Genomic DNA, 7,185 nt, shown 5'->3' on the forward strand with positions numbered 1-7,185 from the left:
AATCTACACCAAGATTACTCTACCCAGCAAGGATCTCATTCAGATTTGACGGAGAAATTAAAACCTTTACAGACAAGCAAAAGCTACGAGAATTCAGCACCACCAAACCAACTTTACAAAAAATGCTAAAGGAACTTCTCTAGGCAAGAAACACAAAAGAAGGAAAATGCCTAAAAAAATAAACCCCAAACAGTTAAGAAAATGGTAATGGGAACATACATATAAATAATTACCTTAAACGTAAATGGATTAAATGCTCCAACCAAAAGACATAGATTGGCTGAATGGATACATAAACAAGACCCATATATATGCTGTCTAGAAGAGACCCACTTCAGACCTACGGACACATACAGATTGAAAGTGAGGGGATGGAAAAAGATATTCCATGCAAATGGAAATCAAAAGAAAGCTGGAGTAGCAATTCTCATATCAGACAAAATAGACGTTAAAACAAAGAGTATTACATGAGACAAAGAAGGACACTACATAATGGTCAAGGGATCAATCCAAGAAGAAGATATAACAATTGTAAATATTTTTACACCCAACATAGGAGCACATCAATATATAAGGCAAATACTAACAGCAATAAAAGGGGAAATCAACAATAACACAATCATAGTAGTGGACTTTAACACTCCATTTTCACCAATGGACAGATCATCCAAAATGAAAATAAATAAGGAAAGCACAAGCTTTAAATGATACATTAAACAAGATGGAAGTAACTGATATTTATAGGACATTCCATCCAAAAACAACAAAATACACATTCTTCTCAAGTGCTCATGGAACATTCTCCAGGATAGATCATATCTTCGGTCACAAATCAAGCCTTGGTAAATTTAAGAAAATTGAAATCGTATCAAGTATCTTTTCGGACCACAATGCTATGAAACCATGAATTACAGGAAAAAACCTGTAAGAAATAGAAACACATGGAGGCTAAGCAACACACTACTTAATAACCTAGAGATAAACCTATGCACATATGGTGACCTTATCTTTGATAAAGGAGGCAAGAATATACAGTGGAGAAAAGACAGCCTCTTCAATAAGTGGTGCTGGGAAAACTGGACAGCTACATGTAAAAGAATGAAATTAGAACACTCCCTAACACCAAACACAAAAATAAACTCAAAATGGATTAAAGACCTAAATGTAAGGCCAGACACTGCTCCACCTCCTAGAGAAATAGAAATTAAAAAAAAATAAACAAATGGGACCTAATGAAACATAAAAACTTTTGCACAGCAAAGGAAACCATAAACAAGATGAAAAGACAACCCTCAGAATGGGAGAAAATATTTGCAAATGTAGCAACTGACAAAGGATCAATCTCCAAAATTTACAAGCAGCTCATGCAGCTCAACATAAAAAAACAAACAACCCAATCCAAAAATGGGCAGAAGACCTAAATAGACATTTCTCCAAAGAAGATATACAGATTGCCAACAAACACATGAAAGAATGCTCAACATCATTAATCATTAGAGAAATGCAAATCAAAACTACAATGAGGTATTACCTCATACAAGTAAGAATGGCCATCATCAAAAAATCTACAAACACTAAATTCCGGAGAGGGTTTGGAGAAAAAGGAACCCTCTTGCACTGTTGGTGGGAATGTAAATTGATAGAGCCACAATGGAGAACAGTGTGGAGGTTCCTTAAAATCTAAAAATAGTGCTACCATATGACCCAGCAATCCCACTACTGGGCATATACCCTGAGAAAACCATAATTCAAAAAGAGTCATGTACCACAATGTTCATGGCAGCTCTATTTACAATAGCCAGGACATGGAAGCAACCTAAGTGTCCATCGACACTTTGTTGTAAAGCAGAAACTAACACACAATTGTAAGGCAATTATACTCCAATAAAGATGTTAAAAAAAAAAAGGTGCAATGAGGTATCACCTCACCCCAGTTAGAATGGGCATCATCAGAAAAGCTACAAACAGTTAATGCTGGGGAGGGTGTGGAGAAAAGGGAACCCTCTTGCACTGTTGGTGGGCTGGCACAAAGTGAGAAATTGTCATGGACATATATACACTACCAAATGTAAAATAGATAGCTAGTGGGAAGCAGCTGCATAGCACAGGGAGATAAGCTGGGTGCTTTGTGACCACCTAGAGGGTTGGGATAGGGAGGGTGGGAGAGAGGGAGATGCAAGAGGGAAGAGATATGGGGACATCTGTATATGTATAACTGATTCACTTTGTTGTAAAGCAGAAACTAACACACAATTGTAAGGCAATTATACTCCAATAAAGATGTTAAAAAAAAAAAGGTGCAATGAGGTATCACCTCACCCCAGTTAGAATGGGCATCATCAGAAAAGCTACAAACAGTTAATGCTGGGGAGGGTGTGGAGAAAAGGGAACCCTCTTGCACTGTTGGTGGGAATGTAAATTGATACAGCCACTATGGAGAACAGTATGGAGGTTCCTCAAAAAATTAAAAATATAATTACCATATGACCCATCAATCCCACTACTGGGCATATACCCTGAGAAAACCATAATTCAGAACGAGTCATGTGCCACGATATTCATTGCAGCTCTATTTACAATTGCCAAGACATGGAAGCAACCAAAGTGTCCATCGACAGATGAATGGATAAAGAAGATATGGCACATATATACAGTGGAATATTACTCAGCCATAAAAAGAAACAAAATTGAGTTATTTGTAGTGAGGTAGATGGACCTAATGGATCATATTTTTAAGCATACTTGATATTTTATTACTTAAATACATTTTTCCAAACATATGAACAAAACCATGGGAACCAAGATTTTTTCCAAATGGCTCTTAAGACAATTTTGACTTTCAGAGTATTTCTTCTAACAGTTTTCAAATTCCAAATTGTAGATTTATTTCAGGGCCCACCTGTAAGTCTGAATTGGCTTATCTTATTAAGTACAGAACACAAGGAAAGCCCTATTTGCAATGAGGATATGTAAAATAAATTTGTTTTTATGCTTTATCTCTCCAGGACTATTTAAATGTGACCTTTTGGGATGGAGGATGGGTGAAGATGGTTCAAAGTTTACAAACTGCCAATTAAAAGATTATTAAGCTCTGGGGATGTAATTACAATATGATATTCATAGTTAACAATATTGTATTGCATGTTAGAAAGTTGCTAAAAAGGAAGTCTTCAAAGCTCTCATCATAAAAAAAAATTCTTTGAGGTGATAAATGTGTTAACTAACCTTATTTTGATAATCATTTCCAAATATATGTTTATGCATAGTAAATCATTACATTGTACACCTTAAACTAATACAGTGTTACATCTCAATTTTGTCTCAATAAAGCTGGAAAAAAATAAGTGAGGAGAAAAGCTATTACATAAACTATAAAAATATTGATTTGGCCTCAGAATCTGTTGTTTTATGTACAGAAATCTGCCTTATATAAATTAAAACAACTACTGTAATAAAAGCCATCTCTATAGCTTGAGAAAATGTTTAGGGAAAAAATCTTTAATGATATCATATATTAAAAAAATCTTAATGTGGCCATTTTTTAAACTTAGACCACTGTAATCTGACAAATTTAGGTTTCTCGGTGTGCTTCTGCTTACCACCTGTGTGACCTTGCATTAGTTATTTAACCTCTCCGAGCTCTTTGTTTTCATCTGCAAAATGAGAGTCTTTGGGGGACTGTGAAAATATAGATTTACCAAAATCTGTAGGCTTTATAGGACCTTCTTCTCTCTAAGTTACAGTCAAATTTTCCATTAACTTTCCTCTAGTCACCCAAGTTGGAATTAATCACTCCCTGTCCATAAACTTTAGGAAGTTAATGGTTAGTTTGTTTGCACTTATTTTATTCTGCCTCATAGCACTTGTTATATTCCTTTTTCTTCCAGTAAGGTAGGTGTTTGTGTGTATATCACTCTTTTTGCCAATAAGATACAGCTGGTATTTACTGACCACATACTAAAAGCCAGGGTCTGAGCACCTTGCTTGCATATCAAGACTTCACATCAACTCGGTGAAGTAGATTATCCTCAGTATTATTCTAGTTCTACAGATGAGCAAAGCAGAATTCAGAGAGGTTAAATCATTTGCCCAAGGTCAACACTGGCTAAAGCATGAGCTGAGATTCAAACCCAGGCTCTCTGACTCCACAGTTTTTGCTCTGAACTATTCAAGCCATCTATTACCAAGCTTGATGCTTTTCATGTTACAGACATTCAACAAACTTGGGTTGTGTGCTAAATTGATTTATTATTATCTTACTCTAATCCTTATAATAGCTATGATTTATTGATATGGTGTATTAATAGATATGAAATTAATTGACTGATTACTTTATTCCTTAGTGGTACAGAAATAATGTGAAATTACTATTGCAAATTACTAGGACACTCACTGGTAGCATGTGACCTACAAAAATGATTTACTACATGCATAACGCTTCTTTCCTTCTGGCATGGATTATTCACCCTTCCTCTCCACGAGCTCCCAATTATGGTTACTAATGGGTGTGTGCAGACCCATCCATTTCTTTATAATTTACTGTTATCCCCAGTAAATGACATTTCCAACTATCTATGAATGCCAATGGATTTGGATTTTTCTCATTTAAAAAAAAAACTTTATTTGTAGCCTAGCATCTCTTCACCTACTATATAATAGGTATTCCAGAAATCCAAAATGCAACTTGATTGGAAACTCTTCTGAGCCCAAATAGATAAACAAATTTTCCAAGATTTGTTGACTATCACAAGTTTCCTAGAGGTGATTCATCTGCTTGTGGCAAGTAGATACTATCTACTTTGGTGTTCTCTGTATGCAGGATAGGCACAGGGAGCATTTCAGTCAAAGGATAAGGAAACTGTGATGTTGCGAGACAACTTCCATGCCAGCCCCAGATGTAGCTGGCAAGAAGATCGGGACTATTAAATGCAGCGTGTACTCTCTCCCATACCAATGGACATCTGAGAGTAATACAAGCTTTTTAATAGCTGGAAGTTCACAGATCTCAAAACATCTCTTAGATCGTTGAAAGGTGGACTCACGAATTACGTGGCAAATAAAATTCTCGCATTGTAAACAGAGACTCTACTTTCTTGAAGTCATACTTAGACAAGGTGAACCAAATGTAAGAACTCTGACTTTGTGTACCATAAAAGCCTATCAAGCTTCTTGTCCACCCATTGCTTAACTCTGTGGGAAACTGCTACCCTCACACCACAGGCTCTGCCTAGGAAGCAACGCTAAGGGGTTCCTTACACACAGATGGTTTTGTTATGTAACATCCATTAACACATAGGTTTTCTGTGAGCCAACACACCTGGTTAAGCCAAAGCATCAGGGCTGAGAATCTCAAGGCTTGCCATCACAGTAGGTGACCTGAGATAAACAAAATTACATCCAACCAGAGATGACTATAATCAACTTAGCTGATTGATTTTTTTTTCTTTTGGGGACAATTCAAACCAGAAATACAAAAGGTAAATCAGTCAATTGGTAGAAGATGAAGAAGTTGAAAAATATACAAAGAATGAACAACATAGACGCCATGATACAAAGCAAAAATCCATGGGTGAGAAAGAAGAAAAAGAGCTAAATGGGGGATGGGGGGAGTCACAGAATTTGGGAGAGAGATGTAATGTCGTAGTAACAAGAGTGGTAGAGAGAGTCTAGCATCTTGGAAGAGCACCAAGTTCCTGTTGCTGAAGACTCCAGAGCCTCTGTCTATTAAAGTCACCACACTAGACCCTTCGGCTTCCTGAGCTAGGGCTGTCACCACAAGGGCTGGTCCTACAGCTCTTCCTCAGATCCCTTACACCGGGCTGTGAAGCTGATTCCTGCTTTCTCTATCTCCATGTGACTCTTTATTTTAAAAACTTAAATTAAAAACATTAAAAATGCCTTGAGATAATCTGAAAGAGTTACCCTTACCACTAAAAGAAATTGACACTGTCTGCCTTACTGGTAAATGAGCTAATTTCTTCTATGATGACACAAATGAGCATAATTATCTATGTCTACCTTAACTAATTCATGAAGGAAAAATTTTCAATAATTACAATTTTAAATCTTGAAAAAATAAAATGATTATTTTGGGTTTTTTTTCTTACTCAAATTTTTATTTTGAGAAACATGAAAACTTTGGAAAAGATAAAAGGCTTATACAATGACCAGCATATACTCCTTACCTAGATTCACCAAGTGTTAAAATTCTTCCACATTGGAAAGTAAGTTTGAGACAATGTGACATTTCACTGCAAATACTTAAGCAAATATTCATACTCATATATGAGATCATATAGATAAGAGCATCCACAGTACCATTCTTGCACCTAAGAACACAAGTAATATTTTACATATATATGTAATATTATACATATACCACATACAATATGCTAAAAAATATAATGACTTTCTTTTTCTTTTTTTCTTTTTTTTAATCCAGGTTACAATTGAGTCATGTACTGAATACAGTTGACGTGTATCTTTTTATGTGGGACAGTCACCCAAAGAGTCTTGGCCAGTCATACAATATCCCACGTACTGGATGTGTCCTCTTGTTTCAGTTTGGAGTTATTTATTTGCTCCTCTATTTTTTGTGACCAGGAAATAAGGTCTAGAGACTTGACAAAATGCAGGTGAACATTTTTTGAAACAATATTTCACAGGTAGGATTGTACAGTCCATGTTGCATCACTTCAGAAGACACATAATATCAAGTTATCCCACTAATAATGATATTGAATTTTATCACTTGATGAAATATCAACTTCATCTACTGTTACAGAGACACGTATTTTTCTTTGCAATTGTGGGGTAATAGTTTAACACTGTGCCTCATGAATTTTTTTATATAGCCCAATGATTATAATATCCACTTTGATACTTACCAAATTAGCTATTTCACTATCTAATTTCTCCCTACATTTGTTCTTTAGAATATTGCCTTGATTTAAAAGTAAGTGCTTTTATTGCCCCCTCCTCCTTTTCTCTTTTATTGTGCCTAATTAGTCATGGATCTTTTAAACCTTTAGTGTATTATAATAAATACACTGTCAGTATTCTTTTTTTTTTTTTTTTTTTTGCCGTACACGGGCCTCTCACTGCTGTGGCCTCTCCCGTTGTGGAGCACAGGCTCCGGACGTGCAGGCTCAGCGGCCATGGCGCACGGGCCCAGCCGCTCCGCGG

This window comes from Physeter macrocephalus, chromosome 1 (genome assembly GCF_002837175.3).
Source record: "Physeter macrocephalus isolate SW-GA chromosome 1, ASM283717v5, whole genome shotgun sequence".
In the NCBI taxonomy this organism is placed as follows: domain Eukaryota; kingdom Metazoa; phylum Chordata; class Mammalia; order Artiodactyla; family Physeteridae; genus Physeter; species Physeter macrocephalus.